This window comes from Ipomoea nil, unplaced genomic scaffold, assembly GCF_001879475.1.
Source record: "Ipomoea nil cultivar Tokyo-kokei standard unplaced genomic scaffold, Asagao_1.1 scaffold2647, whole genome shotgun sequence".
Classification (NCBI taxonomy): domain Eukaryota; kingdom Viridiplantae; phylum Streptophyta; class Magnoliopsida; order Solanales; family Convolvulaceae; genus Ipomoea; species Ipomoea nil.
In genome coordinates, this window is record NW_017619075.1 from 3,396,912 (window position 1) to 3,422,035 (window position 25,124).

The 25,124-nt window shown below is 35.5% G+C and overlaps 3 long non-coding RNA genes across 4 annotated transcripts in view; 1 reads left to right on the top strand and 2 right to left on the bottom strand.

Moving 5' to 3' along the window:
• Positions 1 to 16,301, bottom strand: part of LOC109154476 — a 58,972-nt gene extending 42,671 nt beyond the window's left edge. The window contains exon 1 of one of the 2 annotated variants that reach the window (XR_002049706.1): positions 16,053 to 16,301. This is a non-coding gene — a long non-coding RNA (uncharacterized LOC109154476). Of the gene's footprint in view, positions 1 to 15,448; positions 15,652 to 16,052 lie in introns of those variants that run through there. The other variant, XR_002049707.1, reaches the window with a different exon arrangement.
• LOC109154475 lies at positions 693 to 14,135 on the bottom strand. The gene is made up of 3 exons (XR_002049705.1): positions 13,206 to 14,135; positions 12,347 to 12,354; positions 693 to 702 (listed from the first exon to the last, which is right to left on the bottom strand). It is a non-coding gene; the product is annotated as an uncharacterized LOC109154475 (long non-coding RNA).
• On the top strand, positions 4,148 to 16,854 carry LOC109154485. Its single transcript, XR_002049717.1, has 3 exons — positions 4,148 to 4,157; positions 5,373 to 5,376; positions 16,546 to 16,854. It is a non-coding gene; the product is annotated as an uncharacterized LOC109154485 (long non-coding RNA).
• The last annotated feature ends 8,270 nt before the right edge of the window (positions 16,855 to 25,124 follow it).

The following is a 25,124-nucleotide window of genomic DNA, read 5'->3' on the forward strand; positions in this document are numbered from 1 at the left end:
GTGTTAAAACATGAGAAACGAAACGTTACGGAGTCTGTTAAAGCTTAAAACATCAAATGACGTCGTTTTGATCAAAGGTCCACGATATAAATTTCCTTGATCACAATTGTGAACATGCACAACAGATATCAGTTATTGTTGCATTTTCTCTCATATAAAATGAAATGACAATGAACTTTAATATGTTTCATCCCTTCATGGAAAACCAGATTGTTCGCAATATGTATAGCAACACCATTGTTACACAACAACCTAATAGGTAACTTGACCTACACCAATCTCTTTTAGAATATTGTGCACCCAAATTATTACATACATGAGCCGAATTCCGCACTTACTGATTCCGATGCTTGAAGATATAATAGTTGTTATGATGAAGAGTGTTGTAATTAAGTGCAGAAATGTTGCAAAATGGTGCAGAAACTACTTGATTTTCATTATGAAGAAGTTGAATGAAACTAATAATGAGAAATCTCGATAGAGCGTGGATTTCGACAATGTTTATGAGATGAAGAGTGGTATATAACAATTTATAGTAAAATTACAAGCTAGGAGTTGTTTGTACAAATCTTGGGATTTAATTAACATCCCTATTCTCCAACTCTCCATGCACTGTGTGCTATACTTGACACAGTTGAACATGATGAGTATATAGATCAATGTTACTCCAAAGAGGTATATTAAATTATATTTGCACATACACTATAATCCATATACACAAACACATACACACATATTCTTTTTTTAAAAAATTTATAAAAAAAAAAATTAAAGATATATCAAATCAATGCCATATTTGAATAAAAGTTTACATAGAAAATCTTGTCATCGTCAACAATTTTTTTTGTTGGGTGAGAGGGAGGAGATACCCAATGAACAAACTTTTGTTTGTTAAACAACGTATGAGCTCTATCAATCTCCAGGTAGTCTAAAATGCTCTCAGGGGGGTTGAAGAAATCCGTCCATTCGCATCGGTTTTTGACAGTTTCCTTTGCAAGCTTATCCACGACACAGTTCTCCTCGCGAGGGGTGTACTCACATGTGATTTCCTATTCCTTTTGAAGCCAGGCTTTGCATTCTTTTACTAAACTCGCACAAGGGCCTTGTAGGATATGGCCATTGTTGATCCACTCAATTGCTTGGTTCGAATCATGTAAAATTCTTAGTTTTCTTATCCCGTTCGCCCATGCCCACTCCATCCCCAGTAAAATTGCTCGCAATTCTCCTTCCGTTGCACGGGTTGTTCTTGTTGAGCTACTGAATCCTCTCTGCCAATCGCCATTTGCCTTCCTTAGCACTCATCTGCATCCAATCAGCCCATGGCTCACATTGAATGCAACATCTGTGTGGATGGTATGTCTTTCATCATGTTTATTCCCGTATTGCCTCTTGATTCTGCATTTTTCGCCCAGAGCTTTCTTCTTGGCAAAAGCCACTATTGCTTCTCTATGTTGGTCTTGGATCCACTTGACCTTCATTTTCCAATCCCATGATTCCTTTCCAAACACTTTGTTGCAGCGCCATCTCCAGATCCACCATACTGTGTACGCAAAGGTTTCTCCCCAGCTCTCCACTTTCGTTCCATTTACTTTACCTGCCACATTACTCGTTAGCCAACTATCAAAATTTTTTGAAAAAAATTCATACTTGGCCCCATGGGGTAATAATACTTCCCAAATATCCGCAACCTCCTTGAAATAACATACGCAGTGGTCCGCGTCTTCTCTCTGGCAGTTGCAGCTCGGGCATCGTGGATCCATGGTGAAGCCTCATTTGTTTCTCTCCAAGTTTGTCATAATTTACTTGTGTTTGAGAGTCCAAATGAACATGGCGATTTTGTTTGGAACTTTAAGCTTCCAAACATGGGTTTTTGACTGAAATGGGAAGAGACAAAGGGCTATGGACAATAATGAGAATATTTTTTTTGACAAGAATAGGAAAACCGAGTTTGGGAAACGCGGTTGGGGTCAAAACCGCATTTCCCAAACTCGGGTGGGGCGCGATTCTACGGTACTGACAACGCATTTGAGAAATGCGGATGTCGTATAATATACAACAGCCGCATTTCCCAAATGCAGCTGTCGTATACACATAGACGCATTTGATAAATGCGGATTAGAACATCGCCGCTCAGCCTGTGACTAGCCATGGCAGTCGCTGCTGCTGCTGTTAAGAAGAAATCCAGGCTGCTAAGTTCCAAGAAACCAAAACCCCAACAACAAGAATTCATCAGCCCTAGTAATAGTGTTTTCCTCCCGCTGCTCCGTCGTCTCCCTTCCGCCGCAATTCTCATCCTCATTCTCATCTTCCTATGGTCTTCATCTACCACCATTATTTCCGGCACCTTACTTCACGTCTGCGTTTCTGCCCGAAAGCTCCACAACGTCTACTACATCTCAGCCGGCACTCAACCCAATATCGCACTTCAACTCCCTGCAGCTGTCAATAATGAAACAGATGATGATGAGAAAAATAATAATTCTCTGCTGATGATGATAGAGAAGCCCAACAACAATACTATTCCTATTGGGAATCAAGTTGTCAGTTTCAGAAGTGGGAATGAGGAGATGGAGGGTGCTTATAGGAATGTTGACGAGCTGATAACAGAGCAGCGCTCGTGGTCCACCTCGTCTGTTCATCAGATCAGTGAATCAACCTCAACCTGCAGTGATCGCGGGGGAGTTTATGTATATGAATTGCCTGCAAAGTTCAACAAAGATTTGGTATCCCAGTGCGGTGACATGATGCCCTGGGAAAATCTCTGTAAATATTTCAACAACGGAGCCATGGGAGAGCCCATAGAGAAGCTTGGCAGAGGGTGGTACCAGACTCATCAGTATTCACTGGAGCTCATTTTCCATTCTCTACTCCTCAACCATCCTTGTAGAGTCTACAATCAGAACGAAGCTGTTACGCCAACTACCATGACACAAACTCGTGAACCTTCTGAACCAGACAAGGAAAGATCCATTATACAAGGAAAGAACATTAATTTGAGGAGGACAAATCGAGAGAAGAAAAAGGCTAGATGGATGACAAATGATTATGTCTATAATTAAAGGATTGAGAAGATTGGATGGTATCACTGAAAAGGAAGGAATCATGCTAGCAAGGAAAGATTAATTTGTTTACATTCAATAAGTTTTCTATATATTGTACGCACCTTTGTTTTATTGCAGTAAGAAGAATTCAAGCATTGTTTTTCTTAATTCTTGTCTTTGGAGTTTTACGTGCACTCGAAGCTCGTAACTAAGGAGCCGTACTTGCTCGAAAGGTACAACGATACGCTAGCGTATCAATTGGTGCTTTCATTTTTGTCCTCACCTCTCGTTTTTTTTTTTCTATTTTGCCTACCCACCATGTCAACTTCAAACACCACTCAAACCCCCCCAGTTGACACTGAAGGTAGTAACCAGAATCCTTCGGAACAGCCGTGAGAAGCATCTATCTCTGCTTTGCAGCAACAACTGAATCAACAAGCCCTTTTTACACATCATAGCACACAGGCGTTGCAACGGTCCATGCATCAACTTCAGCAGACCATGGACAATATGAGCATATCAATGCCATCCATGCCCACACAACAAGACATGTCGGATCCACCACACATCGGTCATCACACCACTTTTTCCGACTCAAATAACAGGCCAAATTGCCTCAAGTTTGATCCTCCAAAATTCTCAGGGATTGACCCCGACGGATGGATTTTTCGGGCTCAAGAATATTTTGAATACAATAATATTTCATCTGAACAACGACTACGGGTTACATCATTATTGATGGAAGGAGAGGCCTCGGAATGGTTCCGTTGGATGAAGAACAACCGTCTCTTGACTTCGTGGTTAGATTTTACAACTCAAGTCAAGTTGCGATTTGATCCGTCTCATTTTGAAGATTTCATTGGCCAACTTTCAAAACTAACACAGCTTACGACGGTTGGAGCATACCGTAGTGCATATGAAAAGTTTTTGAACAAGGTAACTAACGTTCCAACACCGGTCTTAATTTCTATGTTCATCGCAGGGCTGAAACCGCTGATCCGTAGGGAGGTTATGCGAGCCAAACCAGCATCACTAACTGCTGCGTTTGCTTTAGCACATGAGGTTGAGGCACAACATATTGATTTCCAGACAGAACTACGGACTACGGCCTTGCCAGTACAAAGACGCCACTACCCAAACTCCTCCCAAATAGCCCCATATCCAGTTCCACATAACCCACAACCACACCAGCCAACTGCCCAGATTCAAAACCCTTCAAATATACACAGAAATACACCCTTATCATTACCGGTAAAACATATTACCCCAGCTATGCGCCAAGAGAAAATTGAGAAGGGCCTCTGTTTTAGTTGTGATCAGAAGTGGTCCCGCAATCATAAGTGCCCCAACCGTTTCCTCTTGTTTGAAGCACACGAGGAAGACATTGAGGAGGCCATGGAATCTAATGAGCAGCTTTTGACCGGAGACGTTTCCAGTTTGAACTCTCTATCTGGATCGGGAACGCCACGATCATTACGTCTCATGGGGTTCATAGGAAATGGTCAAGTGCAAGTCCTCATTGATGGTGGAAGCACCCACAATTTCATTCAGCCCGCCGTAGCTGAGAATCTAGCTCTTCCCCTCACTATTGTTAAATCGTTTCGGGTCTACATTGGCAATGGAGATTCTTTGGCATGTAATATGCTCTGCAAATCAAGCCCGTTGAAGCTGCAGGGCCATGAATTTGCTGTCAATTTTTTTGTTCTACCCATTCAAGGACCTGATGTTATCCTCGGTGTTCAATGGTTATAGGAACTTGGAAAGATAACACATGATTACTTCGAACTAACCATGGAATTTTCTTGGCAGGGGTAGAATATTTTGTTGCAAGGTGACCAACCATTGTTGCCCACATAAATTTCTTTTCATCACCTGCAAGCGTTATTCTCAGAAAATGAAATCATGGAGGGTTACGAGTTATTTTTGCACACAACCAGCTCCTCAGTGCACGACGACATTCAATTCCCTGATGACGTTCCTGTTCAAATTCAGAATGTGCTACAACAATTTAGAACTGTGTTTCAGACTCCGTCGGGCCCCCCACCTCGACGGCAAACCGACCATCAAATCCATCTGTTACCTAATACGAAACCAGTGAATGTGCGTCCTTATCGCTACCCCCACTATCAAAAGACAGAAATAGAGAAGTTGGTTCGGGACATGCTCGAACAAGAGATTATCCGCCCAAGTCTTAGCCCGTTTTCTTCACCAGTGTTGTTGGTCAAAAAAAGGGATGGGAGTACACGATTTTGTGTCGACTACCGGGCCTTAAACAAAGTTACAGTGCCGGATCATTTTCCGATACCCACCGTTGACGAACTGTTTGATGAGCTTGGTGGTGCTAAATATTTTACTAAACTTGATCTTCGAGCAGGGTATCACCAAATTAGGATGCACGATGAAGATATTTTCAAGACAGCATTCCGGACACATGAAGGCCATTATGAGTTTCTAGTAATGCCCTTTGGGTTGACGAATGCCCCGTCAACATTTCAGGCCACAATGAATCGTCTGTTTTCTCCCTACTTACAAAATTTTGTCATCGTTTTCTTCGATGACATTTTGGTCTACAGCCCATCCATGGAGCTTCATGTGCAGCACCTCCATATCATACTCAAGACTCTGGGAGCTGAATTTTTTTATGTGAAACTCACAAAATGCTCTTTTTGCAAGACCTCCGTAGACTATTTGGGACACATTATTAGTGAAGGGGCAGTTCATGCAGATGAGGAAAAGGTAGCTGCCATGAACAATTGGCCAACTCCAAAGACTGTTAAACAATTACGTGGGTTTCTTGGGTTGACGGGATATTACCGGCGTTTTATACGTCATTATGCTCACATTGCTGCACCCCTCACTGATTTATTGAAGAAAGATGCTTTCACATGGACAGAGGAAGCACACAAGGCTTTTTTAGCCCTTAAGCATGCTATGTCCACGGCCCCCGTTTTGCGATTGCCAGATTTTGAAAAGCCATTTGTACTGGAAACTGATGCCTCAATCATAGGGGTGGGTGCAGTCCTCATGCAAGATAACCAACCCTTAGCTTTTTTTCAGCAAAAAGCTAGGATCTCGATTACAAGCGGCCTCAACTTATCATCGCGAGCTCTATGCCATTGTGGAGGCAGTGCATAAATGGCGTCAATATTTGATAGGTCGTTCTTTCATCATACGAACCGACCACCGTAGTCTCAAGGAGTTGTGGCAACAATTAGTACACACACCAGATCAACAATTTTATATTCGGAAGTTATTGGGGTTCCGCTTCACCATTGAATATAAGCCAGGAACCACAAATAAAGCAGCGGATGCCTTGTCACGAGTGGAATCCTGGGAGGATGATGGGGCAGCTACCTTGTTCTCTGTTTTGTGCCAACCATTACCGTCCCTGATTGATGATATTAGAGCTGAAAATACTTCTTTGGAGGATCTTCGAGCTCTACACACTAAAGCACGTGCTGGTACACTGTTGCCTCCTTTCACGGTTCATGACGGTATAGTTTTCCACAACAATCGTTTCTTTATTAGCCAACATTCGAACCTCAAGAATAGTATTTTGCATGAATTCCACACGGCACCAATAGCAGGTCATCCAGGGGTTAAACGGACGTTGGCAAAACTGTTAACAACATTCTTTTGGCTCAATATGCGTAACGAAGTTAGGCAGTTTGTGGCTTCTTGTGTTACCTGTCAGCACACAAAATATTCCACTCAACCGCCTGCAGGCCTTCTCCAACCATTACCAGTCCCAGATATGGTGTGGCAGCAAGTTACAATGGATTTTATCACCCATCTACCGTCATCTCGAGGATTCACTGTCATATTAGTGGTGGTTGATCGGTTGTCAAAAGTCGCTCATTTTGGTCCATTGCCAACAGGATTTGATGCGCCAAAAGTTGCAGCGTTGTTCACAACCATGGTGGTAAAATTGCATGGTTTCCCAGACTCAATCATTTCCGACCGCGACGTGATTTTTATGAGCTCCTTTTGGAGAGAGCTTTTTCGTCTTAACGGAACTACACTCAAACGAAGCATGGCATATCACCCCCAAACTGATGGGCAAACGGAGGTGGTTAATCGAGGCTTAGAACAATACCTCCGGGCTTTTACACATGCTCGCCCAATGTGCTGGTACGATTTCCTTTGTTGGGCTGAATATTGTATAAATACTACCTACCATGAGGGACTCAAAATGACTCCTTTTCAAGCACTATATGGGCGTCCACCACCCACAATCCCACGCTACACAGCAAATGCCAGTAAAATTGCCACAATTGACGAAATGCTTATGGAAAGGGATGGACTGATAAAAGAACTCCAGGCCAATCTGTTAAATGCGCAACACAGGATGACACAACGGGCAAACTCCAAGCGTAGAGACGTATCTTTTCAAATCGGTGATGAAGTCCTGTTAAAACTCCAACCATACCGTCAACACTCAGTGACTAAACGATCATCTCAAAAGTTAGCATGCCGTTTTTATAGGCCATTTCCAATTATTGAAAAGATTGGGGCTGTAGCGTATCGTTTAAAGCTGCCAGAAACATCAAAGATACACCCAGTGTTTCATGTGTCGTTGCTACGTCCGGTCTGGACATCCGCACCTCTACCAACAGTCATTCCTCTCCCAGCAGAATTCTGGGATGGTAAACCAGTTTCCAAACCTGTGGCTTTGGTAGATACTCGAACTGTGTTGCGTAATGGAAGGCAGGAAGAGCAGATATTAACACAATGGAGCGATGGTGGTCCTGCTGATGCAACGTGGGAACCTGCCACAGTCATTGCCAAGTATTTTGGCAACCAACACCTTGAGGACATAGTGGTTTCCGATGGGGTCGGGAGTGTTACGCCAACTACCATGACACAAACTCGTGAACCTTCTGAACCAGACAAGGAAAGATCCATTATACAAGGAAAGAACATTAATTTGAGGAGGACAAATCGAGAGAAGAAAAAGGCTAGATGGATGACAAATGATTATGTCTATAATTAAAGGATTGAGAAGATTGGATGGTATCACTGAAAAGGAAGGAATCATGCTAGCAAGGAAAGATTAATTTGTTTACATTCAATAAGTTTTCTATATATTGTACGCACCTTTGTTTTATTGCAGTAAGAAGAATTCAAGCATTGTTTTTCTTAATTCTTATCTTTGGAGTTTTACGTGCACTCGAAGCTCGTAACTAAGGAGCCGTACTTGCTCGAAAGGTACAACGATACGCTAGCGTATCAGAAGCAAAGCTGTTTTACGTGCCCTTCTATGGCGGCCTCGACATCCTGCGCTGGCATTTCAAACACGTTTTTGTCGCCAGCTAGCATAGCCGCATTTGGGAAATGCGGCTATCGTATGATATACGAAAGCCGCATTTCTCAAATGCGGCTATGTGTATACGACAGCCGCATTTGGGAAATGCGGCTGTTGTATATTATACGACAGCCGCATTTCTCAAATGCGGTTGTCAGTACCGTAAAATCGCGCCCCACCCGAGTTTGGGAAATGCGGTTTTGACCCCAACCGCGTTTCCCAAACTCGGTTTTCCTATTCTTGTCAAAAAAAAAAAGTGTTCCCATTATTGTCCATAACCCTTTGTCTCTTCCCATTTCAGTCAAAAACCCTCCAAACATCCTCCCATTTATCATTGCCTAAATCCAATTCGGCGGTGCATGTTGTTTTATACACAGACGAGACTGAGAACATGTCGTTACTCTCCAAGCTCCAATAGATGTCATCATTCTGGTCTCCTTTGTTTTCATCTTCACTCTCACATAGACAAGGCTTCCACGTCTTACGGGCACTTCCATGCAGTAGAATTCACAAACTCCTTTCCATAGATTTGAACCAAGTTTGCGCCAATTGATCTCATGAATATTGGCTTTCCCATGCATATATTTATCTGTCAGCACCCTTGCCCAAATAGATCCTTTATCCTTGATTATGCGCCATCCAATTTTTGTCAAGAAAGCCCGGTTCATGTCGTCGTCAACAATTGATAAGTAAGATTAGGACTGAATTACACCTTTTAAAGTGTTTAAGTTTATATGAAACTTTTTTTTTTTTTTTTTTTTTGTGTTTGAATCTTATATGATCTTTTCCTAAATTATTCATTTTGAAGATATCTTTTTCTAAATTATTATTAAGTTAAATTATCTAAAAACTACATATTCATAGATATGTATGTGCTTGAATTTTACATAGTGATGGTATATAATTGAAAAAAGAAAAGGTAAAGTTAATAAGAAATTATAAAAATACAACATGAAAACTCAAAAAGTACGGAAAAAAAAAAACACTACAGTACTAATAAATTATTGTTAAGGACTAATGTTTAAAAATAAGTTAAAAGAAAAGTATAAAAATTTGCCAAGTAGAGTTGTGCTCAGATGACATGTAGTGACTCTCTTATGTGGGAGGTCATGAGATTGAGTCTCAGTGGAGGCAGTGTTGACTCTTTGCGCTTCAACAGGAAGCCCGTTGAATTGTTTAGATTTTAATTTTTCTTTAAGATTTTCAAATTTATCTTTAATTATATGATTATCAATTAACTTTCTGTTAAATATTATCTTTTTCGTTAAAAAACAACACATCATTTTAGGAGTTTTTGAAAAGTTTTTTATTATAAATATTGTTAAGGTTATGGTGCACAGATAGGCTTACTACGCAAATTATGCCGTACAACCGTGTGCACTATGGTTTTTATTATTAAATCAAATGAATTGTTTAGATTTTAATTTTTCTTTAAGATTTTCAAATTTATCTTTAATTATATGATTATCAGTTAACTTTCCGTTAAATATTATCTTTTTCGTTAAAAAACAACACATCATTTTAGGAGTTTTTGAAAAGTTTTTTATTATAAATATTATTAAGGTTATGGTGCACAGATAGGCTTACTACGCAAATTATGCCGTGCAACCATGTGCGCTATGGTTGCAAAACAGCGTCGTTTTGATTAAAAATGACGCTGACTGGCTTTAAAAAGAAAATTCATTGTCGATTGCCGTTAACGGCGTTATGCTGTGCATAATTTGAACTATATAACCAGAATTAATGAACTATATATCCAGAATTAATGATTATATATCCAGAATTAGTGAACTATATATACACACCGGTTACTAGTACTTTGTGTTAACTTATGGCAGTTCACAGCGTCTGTATATTCAGAATGAATAAGCTATATATTCAGAATTAATGAAATATAAATTCAGAATTAGTGAATTATATATCCAGAATTAATGAACTATATATCCAAAATGAGTGAACTATATATCCAAAATTAGTGAATTATATATCCACACCAGTTACTGGTACGTGTATTCAGAATGAATGCACTATATATTCATATTGGTGGAGTTAAAAAATAAATAAATAAATAAAAACAGATTGGTGGAGTTAAACGGTGCCACTAACGATTCGGCCTACTAACCCTCGGCCTAATGGCCAAAGTTGAACCTTAAACATGAGAGGGTTCCATAGTTGTAAGTCATAACATTCACCTAATTTTTATGCCGTAAAAAGATAATACAACTACAATAACGATTGTTTTTCATATCTTATTATCTCTCAATTATTATTGTTATTTGATCTTTAGCCTTAATTCCAACAAATTAAATATATACAAACTCATTGAAAAAAAAAAACAAAAAAACCAGCGGGTCAAAAAACTCCATTCCACCATGAGGGGAGTACATCTCCTATCATGTTTCTATAATATTATTTGTAATTTGCCGTGCAATATGCCCGGGCACCCCCCCCCCCCCCTCCCCCCCCCCCCCAAACTCAACCTTCTACTAGAATCTCCTGAAACTATATTAGTATATATTTAATATCTTATGCCCTAATCTTTATTTGCTTTTCCATATGTCCCGTATTTGATTTCAACCATACCATACAATTATTTGATTGACAATTATAATCAATCTTGATCTTGATTATATTATCTTGCTTTTGAAAACTTAAATTGCCTATTTCAATAGGCAAATTCAGCATTCAATTATTTATGCATGAACAACTCCAATATAATCTTGTATTGATATACTTATTTGAAAATAAACATTGGACGTTATCCCAATCGTATAATGCGTGTGAAACCAACTAGTACAACACATAAAAAAAGAACGAACAAGCAAACAAACACTTGATACAATTAATACAAATTTCATCCTAATTAAAAACAAATATTATTAGCTCTTGTTAAATTTTAGTAATAAAAATTAATTGTTTAGCCTGTAACAGAACAAGATGCAGGAAGATGGCAAAAATGTGTGCAATAGTATGCTCATAATATTCCACGACAGAGCATTTTTTAATGTTAACAATATTTTGCAACCGAGAAAAAGAAATAATTTTTATTCAATTGTATGATCTAATAGTAAGAATTTTAAAAACTTGAATTAAATACTACCTAGTTTTCCCCTCCTCCTTTATCCGGGCTTGGGACCGGCTGCTTTCACAGGCAGAGTTAAAAAACAAAACTAAATTAACACTAAAAAAACAAAACAAAACAGAATCAATTAGCATGCATCTCCAGCTTACACAAAATAGTACTAACATAAAATAATGTAAACCTTACCAAATTCAACATTCATCAATTAAAACTTACACACCAAAAAAACATTTAACAGTTGAAAGCAAAAGCTTGAAGGGCCTTTTCATCTTTACATATCACAAACTGATACTGTTTAAAAGCTTGCTTCAATTTTTTTTTTTTTTTTTTCATTTTGAAAAGTAACAGCAGTAAAATATTTTTTAAATATTTGCTTTTTAAGAGCGATTAGAATCGGGTATAGATAAACATAAAGACGCTATAAAAATTAAAAACAAGAAGTGAAAGTATTAATTATAATAATAAATAAGAATGAATAAGACCGAAAGCGCAAAAAAAAAAAAAAACATTTATAGAGAACTATAGAATCGCCAATAAATCCAGATTCCAAAATGAAAAAATATTTATTAATCCAGAAAGACCACAATCAACAACCAAAACACTCAAATAAACTGTAATGAAACCAACCTAAGTGTGTGAATGCATTTAACACTAAAACAAACTATTGCTAAACGTGAAATTCAGACAAATATTCACTTACAAGTCTGCAAGATAACTCAAATTATAAACCAATATAAACAAGTATCTTTTTGCTATTTTCAGCTTTTGACAAAAAAGTAACAGAGTGCAAGACTAAAAATGAAATACATATTTACCAATAAGAAAAACGCTTTCCGATTCCCATATAAATATCAAACAAAATGGTGACAACTGACGAGCAAACATTTATACAATCTTATTTCATCATGTGAGCAAAACTACAAAAGCTTAAAAGCAGCTTAGCACCAGAAGCAGAGTTGTGAACAAAACTAGCAATCATCACATGGCTCTTTCATGAACCACCCAAAATGAAAATTCAATGACCCCCTTGGAAGTGACTAGACATATTATCCGGTAGGAAAGACTCCAGAAAAACATCTTAACAAGGAGGTGTCATTAAAGTTGCGATATATTTGAGCTTCAAAAATCAGCAAAAGAAGCCATCACAAAAGAGAGATCATCCTCTAAAAGCAGTCCAAGTTGGAGGGTAAGAACAAACAACCACTTCTAGTAGACAAAGGGTCTATATCTTTGATGTTCCTTTCAAATCAATGAAGTGTTTCAAGTTCTTTTTAAGAGCATCTTCACAAGGAGAAATCATAAACAACTTAAAACTTGTTGACAGGCAATCATCAATTAAATAAAGCTATCTTCGTACTTCAAATTATCAGGGAAGGCAGTCTTCACAAAGGCGAAACTTCTCTCTAGAAAGCATTCTTCAAATTGGAGGGCAGAGAACAAGTGAAAAAAATCCACAGAAGTGCCAACATGCTGTACAAAAAACCACTCCTAAGTAAAGAACTTAATCAGCACACACAACAATCCATTGTCAGCAGTAAAGGAAAGGTTCCCCCATCAACTCAAATTGCACAGAGTACTCAATTTAGATGCCAGAAAGAATATCCACTGCGAAATCCTGCATTTTTTTTCCCAAAGTGCAATGACAAATCTCACGGATCAATTAAGAATACTCGAATGGTTGGAAAGAAATAATATCCATTGCTAACTCCAGCCGCATATCTACCACAAGTATTGAGCGAAAAAGGCACATACGTGCTCCCAATAACAAGCTTCAGACCACACGTTAATCATCAGTAACTATTAAACACCCAGTAGTTGGTTACTCTGTATATGAATTGTCTCCAGACATTGTAAGTGGCAAATTAATCATGAGATTCAATGAAACAAGGGTTGGCAATCCAAGGAAAATTTTACCTCAATAACATGCATAGTAGAAATTAATTATTGGACTAGCACCCGGTAGGTCATAAATCAAATTGGACATCCTCCAGAGTCAGGCAGCAGATTACCAAAGATGTCTCAGATGAAACCAGAATTTAGCATATCCATAAACATCAAAAACATGGCAATAAAATAAAATCCCACCACTTAGCATCTGATGTGATTAGATTCCTGGAAGGGGGATTATATCAAACCTACTCATTGTGAGAAGTTCCTTGGTGAACAAACTACAGCACATAATAGAGACAGGGAAATGCCTTACAGGAAAGAGCTCCTCCATGGATTCAGATGCTAAAAAGAAAGGACATCCAATCAACCAATTTAGATGCTAGAAATAAAGATACATCTCCATGTTCTTCACAAACTGTAACTGAAAAAGTTGTTCATCAGCTCAAATTACAACCCTATTGTCAAAGAACACAGTAACAGGAAAGGATCCTTCAACTCAGATGACGAATTGCTAACTCCAGTATATTCACCCGAAGTATTGGGAGAAGAATAAACCACATATGAAGTATACCAGGATTGATTCATGTTTAATAATCCAAACTCAGCATGCACAATATACTACCAATACAGGCAAGAGGTTGTGTTAATCATCAAAGTCACAATTTAACTCCAGTAGTTAGTTTCTCTGTATAAGGATTATGCCTCCAGGCAATATAAGTGGCAAAATTAATCATGAGACTCAACAAAGAATGAAACAAAGATAATCTAAGGAAAACATTTCTCAATAAGATGGATGCATAGAAATAAACAATTGGACTCTAGCACCAAGTAGGTCAAACTCAAATAGGACATCCAATGTTCCTTCAAGAGGCCAACCAAAGGATGTCTCAAACCAGACTAGAGTTTAGCAGCCATAAACCTCAATAAAATGGCAATAAAATAAAATCACAAAACTTGGAAGTAGTTAGATTCCTGGAAGTGCATGGGATATGTCAAACCTACCCTTCACTGGAAGTTCCTTGCTCAATACCCTAGACCACACAATAGAAACAGGGAACCATCTATAAAAACCAAGAATTAATACTTCAAGTTTTCCTTACTCTTGAAGTCCCTCATCCATCCTGTACTCCAAGCTAGAGCAAACCTAGAAGCATGCAAAGAACTGAGAATCCTATATAATATTAAATTCATATGTAATTAAAGAAAAACGCCTATTAGTGGGGTGGGGAAACAAGAAAAATGTTCACATAAAAAAAAGGGAGAAATTTTAGGAACTGAAAACATCCAAAAATTTCAACAATGCAAGCATGAAAGAGAACATAGAGTATTAACCAAACTTATCGGATAAATATTTTTCCAGATAGAATGTTGTAATGATGATCATTAGAAGACTATCATGGCTGATCTCAGTGGCACCCTCTGGGCTCTAGCTCATATCCCTAGGTTAGACCTCTTGCTAACCTATGAGCCACAATATTACAAAATTCATCAAAATTGGGGAGAATGAGGAAGAATGAGAGCATTGAAAAATCAGTAAAGAAGCTTGACAAAAGACTTCTAAACCGAACAGGTTAATAACCCCTGGCAATTTATTGTGCACCCGCCAAGTTGAACTAGACCTCGAAAGAAAATAAAGAGAGAAAAGAACCGGATCATTAATATGGTAAAAAGAAAAAATATTTAAATACAATTGAACTGATTATTTGATTGATAAGAGATAACCAGGCATTGATGCATCAAACTGAACTCATTGGATAAATAAGGCAGGGCACTAATGAATCATCATATGACTATATGCCACCTCTAGGAATTAGGTTAATCAACCAATATCTTCGAATAAACATAGAAAAAACATCAGGAGCAAACAAACCCCAAAACAGTAGTAAACAAATGCTAATGTCTACTAGTGAAGGGGAAATGGCAAAGCACAGAAAAAGGAATAATTAACCACAACCAAACCAAAATTTTCATGAATGGAATATGTCCAGAACTGACCCGTCTAACACAATACATCTAGACCTACAAAGATGCAGAAGAATAAATATAAGGGAAGATACGATTTCAATAAATTATATATCATATATATTATAGTAAAAGAGTGGAGGTAATTTGGAAAATCACAATAAAAACTCGTGGATAAAATTTTTTAGAAGGAATAAAACCAAGCTTGATAAGGCACTAATGATCATCATGGACTGACTGGGCTGATGGAACCTCTTAGCATAGGTTAATGAACCCCAATATTGGATCAAACCTAAAAAGAATAACCAAAACAGCAAAAGAACCCCCCACAAAATTAAGTCTAATAAAATATTAAATGTCTACTAGTGAAGGGAAATCAGAAAGCTTGCCAAGTGCCCAAACCTATCCACATCGTTCAACCAAGCTTGCTGTGATGAAGAATAGGACCAAGCTTGTCAAGCCAATCCATATAGTTCAACTTGAAAGCTAGCTGCTGAAACTGAACCCGTGATCTGAACTACATCAAGTCATGACAGACAAAGCAACCACAACCATAATAATATAATAATATTAATAATTAATAATAATAAAACCACAACCAAATCAAGATTTTCACAAATGGAAGTTGTCCAGATCTGACCCTTCCAACAAAATACATCTAGACCTGCAATTATGAAGAACAATAAATAGAAATGTGATTTTACTAAATTAATAAATAGTAAAAGAGTGGAGAAAATTTTGAAAATCACAACCAAAAATTTCATGGACAAACTTTTAGAAGGAATAAAACCAAGCTTGATAAAACCACTAATGAGTATCACAGGGCCGCTCTACATGGAACCTCTTAGCATTAGGTTAATTAACCCCAATATTGGATCAAACCTAGAAAGAATAACGAAAACAACATAGAACTCCCCACAAAATTAAGTCTAATCAAATATTAAATGTGTCTACTAGTGAAGGGAAATCCGAAAGCTTGCCAAACCGATCCACATCATTCAAGCAAGCACGCCGATGAGTGATGAAGGAATAGAAAACCAATTTTATGCCGTTCAACCCGAAAGATTGTTGCTGAAACAAAATCCGTGATCCAAACTAGCTCAATCCATGACTGACAAACCAACAATACATAATTGGAAGGAGAAATTGAAAGTCGCCGATCAATATAAACTCAAAATTTCCAGAAAACCAAGAATAGGATAACTGAATGCTTAATGATCAAACCAATCTATTTGCTCAACTAGAACAGATCCAGAGCCTTAAAGATATCAAATCCACGATCTGAGCTACACCAACATGACAAGACATACAAACGAGCATAAGTAACTGGAAATAGTCATCTTCAGCAACCGATCAAGACGTATACAAAAATTTATAGAGAACTGAGCACAAGATAACCAAACAAGTATTATCAAATTGATCCATGTCGTTGAACCAAAAGGCATCCAAAAGCAGCAGGCTGAATTTGAATCCACAATCCAAACTACATCAAGTCATGACAGACATACAAACAATAAATAATCGGAAACAGAAATCTTAAGCAACCGATCAATATAAATGCAAGCTTTCAAGAAAATCAATAACTGTATCTTATCAATCAAACCAATCTATTTCATACATTACACCTCTTGCTAACCTGTGAACCACATTACAAAATTCTTCAACGCTGGGAAGAATTATGAGAATGAGAGCATTGAAGAATCAGAGAAGTTTGACAAAACACTTCCAAACCAAACAGGTCAATGACCCCTGCTGCAGACCTGCAGTTCATTGTGCACCTCCCAAGTTGGACTTCACCTCAAAAGAATATCAAGCCAGAAAAGAACCCGAGCATTAATATTGCCAAAGGTACAAATATTTAACTGATTATTTGATGAATGAGAGATAACCAGGCATTCATGCAACAAACTGATATGTCTTGGATTAAACCTAGAAAGAACATCAAGAGCAAAGAAACCCAAAAAGTTAAGAGTATACAAAGAATGATATGTCTACTCAACTAGTGAAGGGAAATGGGCAAAAGCACCAAAAAAAAAAAAAAAAAAAAAAAAAAAAAACACAACCAAACCAAAATTTTCACAATTGGAAGATGTCCTGAACTGACCCTTCTAACACAACACATCTTGACCAGGTTGGCCGGAGACGAGGCGGTCCCCACCGCTTCTTCTCCAGCGGGCCATGGAGACAAAAGGGGACCCCTTCGTCTCCAGCGGGCCATGGAGAAAAAAATAAAGAAAAGTGTTGATAATGGGAATTGAAACTATTTTTTTTTGCCTACCACATTATAAAAAGTCAGAAGGTTCAAAGGACTAAGTAACATTTGATTACAAAAATGAAATAACCAATTAAAAATAGAAGAGAATAGGCCAAGGTTGAAAACCATACACAACTGAATACCAAAGAACTCCACAAGAATTGTCAACATAAACTGTAAATAATTGGAAACTGAAATTTTAAAAACTCATCAACAAAATATAATCAAGCATTAGGATAAACAAATATGAACTAATGAAACCAATTGACCTCGCTAACCAAATAAGCATGTGAAACCTTGCAGCTGAAATTGATTCTGAGATCTAAACCATATTGTTGAGTCAAGACAATTGGACAGAGCAATAAATAAGGGGAACAGTAAGAAAACAAAAGATTACCAAACCAAACATGAACCAACCCGATCACTGAACATGAATATGAATCTAAAACCTTGCAGCTGGCATAGATTGCACAATCTGATCATCAAGTAAGATGGAAAGATAGATGAATAATTGGGTATCAAATTTCTTAGCAATCTCATAAATAAAGACAGCAAAATTTCCAAAAAAAAAAAAAAAAAGAAGAAAAACAGAGTAAGATATGAATAAATTAAATCAATCTAATGATCTATGTCATCTAACCAGAAAAGGCATCTGAAACCTTGCGCAGCTGACATAAAAGGATCCATGATCTGAAGTACATAAGAGATAGAATACTTATAGTGGGAACATCAATACAACAAATAGTATCCAAAGATGCAATCATAGGAGAGCCAAACACAAATTAACCAAACCCATCTCAGTTGTTTAATAAGAACAAGAATCCAAAACATTGCAGCTGATGTCGAATCCATAACCTGAGCTGCATCATCAAGTCAAGACCAAAAGACAACAATATATAGTGGAAAACGGATATCTCAACAATTCATATACAAACCAAAATTTCCAGAAGATCAAGCTTAAAATAGACAAAATAAACTAATCAAACCGATCTACGTTGTTCAACCAGGACAAGAATCCAAGACCTTGCAGGTGACATCAAAGCCATGATCTAAATTACATCAAGCCAAGACAAAACAATAAGTAACTGGATGGGGAAATCTTTAGGAACAGATCAATTAGAAAACCAAACTACTTAATCAAACCCATCCATGCCGTTCAACAAGTAACCCAAACCCTTGTAGATGAAATTGAATCCAAGACCTGAACTACACCATCAAAGCCAAGACAGGCATACCAACAATAAATACACAGAAACCCAAGTGACAATTGACAAGGATATGAAATCTCAAGAAAACCAAGCCTAGGATAACTGAGTGTATTGATCAAACCATTCTGTTTCATTGCAGATGGAATCAAATTCACAATCTAATCTACATCAACAAGAAAAGATTTACAAACATAATCCATGATTAACGAACAATAACTTCAATTGATGAGAGACCTATAGAGAATAATAATGTGCATACGGAGTAAAATTAAACAGAAATTTTCAAGAAAATCAAGCATAGGATAGCTGAAAAGAGCATTGATCAAACCAATTTCAGCCCGAATGAATCCAAAACCTTGCAGTTCGCATCCAATCCACAATCTGAGCTACATCAACTAGACAAGACATATAGACGAACATAGATGATAGGAGAAATCTTTGCATCTCATCAAGACGAACCAAAATATCTAGAAAATCAAGCACAGGGTAACCAAATACGAATTAATCAAACCAACTCCATGTTCAACCCAAAGAAATCCAAAAGCTTGGTGCTGAGATCAAATCCACAATCCAAACTAAACCAAGTCATGAAAGACATACGAACAATAAATAATCCAAATCAGATGTTTAGCAACTGATCAATATATATATGAGAAGTTCCAGAAAACCAAGCATAGGATAACTGAAGGCGTACAAATCAAACCAATATATTTGTTAAGCTTGAACAAGTCCAAAATCTTCCACTTGAGATCAAATCCACGATCTGAGCTACATCAACATAACAAGACATACAGACGAACATGAGTAACTGGAAATAGACATCTTTGGCAACCGATCAAGACAGAAACCAAAATTTACAGAAAATCAAGCATAGGTTAACCAAACACGTATTGTCAAACGGATCCATGCCTCTCAACCAAAAGAAATCCGAAAGCTCACCGCTGAAATCGAATGCACAATCCGAATCACATCAAGTCATGACAGACATACCAACAAAAACTAGTCAAAAACAGACATCTTAAGGAACCAATCAATATAAACGCTAAATTTCCAGAAAATCAAGCATAGGATAACTGAACGCGTATTGAGCAAACCGATCTATTTCGTTCAACTAGAACAAATCCGAATCCCTGTTACTTGACATCAAATCCACGATCTGAGCTACATCAACATGAAAGGCATACAGACGAACATGAGTAATTGGAAATAGACATGTTTGGCATCCGATAAACACAGAAACCCCATTTCCAGCAAATCAAGCATAGGATAACTAAACACTAATTAATCAAACCAATCCATGACTCTGAATCTGAAATAGCTATCCTAAACCTTCTAGAATAAGAACGAGGCTTGAGACATTGCGAATCAGATATTCAGATTAGAACGCGATCGAAGAAGACAGTTAAGGACAGGGGTATTTATAGGTCTGAGAGGCCTTTCAGATGAAGCAAACGTGACAATCACGCGGTACTGACATGTCGGTTATGTGGTCAACAAAAGACTAATTCTATTGGGAAAAGAAAAAACTAATTCTATTTTTATCGTCGTCCTTAATATATAATATAATAATATAATAATATAATATTATAATAGGAAAAATGGCAATATTATATTTAAATTATAGACTCATTGATAAATTATTATTCTATATAAATATTTCTCCTTAATTAGTTGAAAATGACAGTTACAAACCATTACTTGATTTTATTATTATTAACAATAACAATGTGAAAATGCACGTGCGAGTTTTTTTTTTTTTTTGGTGGATATCCTGGAGTCAACAATGACATATGTGAATGGTGAGTTTCTTCATTTGGACACCACCATAAAAGATGTATCAACATCATCCCTTTCAAGCTCATCAAGTATTCTTTCGCCATGCGAGTCATCAGCAACCTTAGATATGATCCTTGGATTAAGACCAAGACGAATTTTATCATCCAGGTTTTATCAAAGCATTGCCAGTGTTACCACCTCCTTGAATCTCAAAGCTGGTGCTCCAAGGGTTGGGGAATGAAGCTACAGCAGCCATGAAGTCAACACCGGCCATTCCAACACCTCAGACAATGCGATTTTTGGGGAGCGGCGGATTCCACATTTTCAGCTTGAAACTTCAATGAATTTCAGGTAGAATAACAGAGTAGAGTTTTTGAGGTTGTGCACCAAGTAGTTGTGGTCAGAGAGAGAGAGAGAGAGAGATGAGAAGGATATTTGTGGTCAATATGGAAGGGAGGACTTACAAGTGCAAATTCTACATCACGCCATCTACAACTACAACTGCTATTTACCATAGGAGGGTTCGCCGACCTGCTGCCCTCTCTGCTTCGCCGGAACCAAAAACCACTGGTGAAGGCCCCAACCTCGCCTGATCTGTTGCTGCACCGCCAGATCTGCCTTACTGGTCCGTCGCCGGAAGGAGTTACTGCCTCGTATGCTCGCCGCCGTACCCACAACTCGCCGGAGAAGAACCTCGCTGCTACTCACTACCGACGGTTACTACTTAGCCGCCAAGTCTCGCCATCTCGCCTCACAGGAGTCACAGCAGCGCTGGTTTAAACAAGATTAGAAGAATAAGACATAAAAAGACAGAAAAGCCCTTCTAATTCACGGTCAACAAACGGCTTCATTGACGGAGGATCAAAACTGTCCAACGACCAATAACAGTGTCTACTAAGTGGCAATTTTTATTATGGAGGATGAAAAGTGTCAATGCCTCAATAAGTCTAGGACCAAAAATGACATAACTCTGGAATACAATACATGAATATTTAATTATGGTTATATTATTATTGTGCCTCACGACCATTATATACTAATAGTACTTGAAAAGAAACTAATAATAATAATAATAATAATAATAATAATAATAATAATAATAATAATAATAATAATAATAATAATAATAATAATAATAATAATAGTATTATAATAATAATAATAATAATAATAATAATAATAATAATAATAATAATAATATAAGTGGTAATAATAATATCTAAAAGTAATTAAGTGTTAATAATAATAGTAAGAATATTAACGTAAGAGTTGTAACATAGAAAATTGTAATAATTAATAACTATAGTCTAGGATTAAATTTGGAATTGTCAGGAAAGATAAACGACCTCTGGTGAAATTAACTTTTAAATAATTATATATCGATTTAAATATTCTTAATACATTATAACAATTCAATTTCGTGCATCGCACGAGTGAAAATACTAGTTAGTTGAAAATGACAGTTTCAAACCATTACTTGATTTTATTATTATTAACAATAACAATTTATTTTGAATTTTTAAATTATTAAAAAAATATTAATCATTTCATATAATTTTCTCAAATTCTTTCTAGAAATTTTTACATATAAACCACCATATCTTTTTCATAATTTAAAAAAAAAAAAAAAACAAAACTAAACCACTATAAATTTATTTTTTATTTGCCCCATTTACTCTCAATATTTTAGCATATTACGAATACCAACTAATTTCAAATTCATGCTTGATCATTTCTTTGTCAAAGACTTTGTGTATGCTATTTGCAATGTTTCAGGTTATATCATTATAGCTCATATATATATGCTAGTTTTTTACGCGCATTGCGCGATTGAGATAATGTCCAATGTTTTTTTTAATAAGTACTTTAAAATATGTCAAGACAAGATTATATTAGAATTGTTCATGCATGGATAATTGAATGTTAAATTTGCGTATTTAAATAGGCAATTCTAAGTTTACAAATGTAATATAATATAGTCAAGATTGATTATAATTGTCAATAAAATAATTGTATAGGTATGGTTGAAACTAAATACGGGACATAAGGGAGAGCAAATAAAAATTGGGGCATAAAATGCTAAATATATACTAATATTGAAGAGCTAACTGCTGATTGCCAAACAAGGACATTGCGAGATAGTTTCCCACTTCAATTTGTTATGTGATTTGAATACTCTTTTTGTCAATAAATCCTCAAGTAGTTAATATGATTGGCTTAATTATATTTTTTTTATTTTTTTAAACAATTATTATTATTATTATTATTATTATTATTATTATTGTTATTATTATTATTATTATTATTATTATTATTATTATTATTATTATTATTATTGTTATTATTGTTGTTATTATTATTATTGTTATTATTATTGTTATTATTATTATTATTATTATTATTATTATTATTATTATTATTATTATACTTATTATTATTATTATTATTATTATTATTATTCTTATTATTATTATTATTGTTATTATTATTATTATTATTATTATTATTATTATTATTATTATTATTATTATTATTATTATTATTATTATTATTATACCCTTAGGTCATTTTACATGTTAATCTAAACAGCTAATTTTTTCAAATATCTTTTTACCAATCGTTGATGGTCAAATTCGCTAATATAATCCGCTAACGCTAACTGCTAAATGCTGATTGTCAGACAAGGATATTATGAGGTAGTTCTCACTTCAATTTGTTGTGTGATTTGAATACTCTCTTTGTCAACAAATCCCTCAAGTAGTTAATATGATTGGCTTTATTAATTATATTTTTTAAAATTTTTCATGGTATTAATAAAATACTTGGTAAATAAATATATAACATTATTTTGTATTATAACTTTGATATTTAATTTAAAAATAGTGCACAAAAAGATAATAGGAAATGTTGTGAATATAATCAATTGATGAATTAAATGTAAAGAATTTTTACATTGGAAAAATATAAAGACAATATAAGTAATAAAATTATTTCTCTTAATTAATTTATTGATAATGAATAGTTTTTTTAATAAAAATATTGTAGGGACAATGTAGCGAATATAATCAATTGATGAATTTGAATGTAAAGAACTTTTATATTGGAGAAAAATAGATACAATATAACTAATGAAATTATTTCTCTTATTTAATTTATTGATAATGAATATTTTTTTTTTTTTTTTGAATAAAGACATTGTAGACACATATTTTTTTTTTGAAAAAAGACATATTGATCATTTCATATAATTTTCTCAAATTCTCTCTATGAATTTTTACATATAAACCACCTTTACATATAAACCACCATATCATTTTCATAAAAAAATAAATAATAAATAAATAAATAAATAAATAAAGCTAAATCACTATAAATTTATTTTTTATTTTGCACCATTTACTCTCAATATCTTAGCATATTAAGAATACCAACTATTTTCAAATTCATGCTTGATCATTTCTTTGTGTATGCTATTTGCAATGTTTCAGGTTATGTCATTATACCTTGTATAATGTGTGTGTATATATATATATATATATATATATATATATATATATATATATATATATATTTTCATTATTTGATCATCTAAAGACCAATAAATATAATTATCCCATCCACCCAATTTTCACTAAATCTAAAACCTACATTATGATATGGTAAAAAAAAAATGATTGCATCCTCCAAAGAAATTAAATACAATAATACATACAAATTAAATGTTAAGGAAAATTGTAATTTATACCCCTTCATAATATGCCAATTATCAATGTTGCTCCTGAATTATTAGTAGTATAAATGTTGCCCATCAATTTTCAAAGCGGTACATATATTGCTCCTCCAGTACCGTACGAGAGAAAAATTGAGGGGCAACATTTACATTACGGATGGACAATATATGTACCGTTTTTGAAAATTGATGGGCAATATTTACGCCACTAATAATTTATTAGGAGTGACATTGATAATTGCATATTTAGGAGGGGCATATATTACAATTTTCCCTAAATACTATTTATACTAAAATAGTAATCCAATGTATTCACATTTTGTATAAACATCTAAATATAATTACATAGCATATTAAAATCACTAAATTGCATATATTACCTATTAAGGTATGAACTCAATGAGATATCAAAGTGTAATTTGTTATAACCTATTAGTTCATGCATAATTGATCAAAGGAATTGGAAAGAGAGAAAAAATAAAAGACAAAGCAAGAGTATAATTCTTTATCCAACTTCTCCATCCAATACAAGGGGTACATCTCCATATATATAGTGAAAGGTTACAAATCTACATAATGAGCTATAAATGCGTCCGTTACAGACGTTACAAATATTGTCCACTAAATGCATTTTATAACACTCCCCCTTGGACATTATTTGTCCACAATCTTGCATCGATAAGAGCTTGCTAGGAAAATCCTGTGGGAAAAAACCTAGACAAAAAGAGTATATATATATATATATATATATATATATATATATATATATATATATATATATATATATATATATATATATATATATATATATATATATATATATTCATGCCTCATTAAAAACTTCACTAGGAAAACTACGTGGGAAAAACCTAGTTG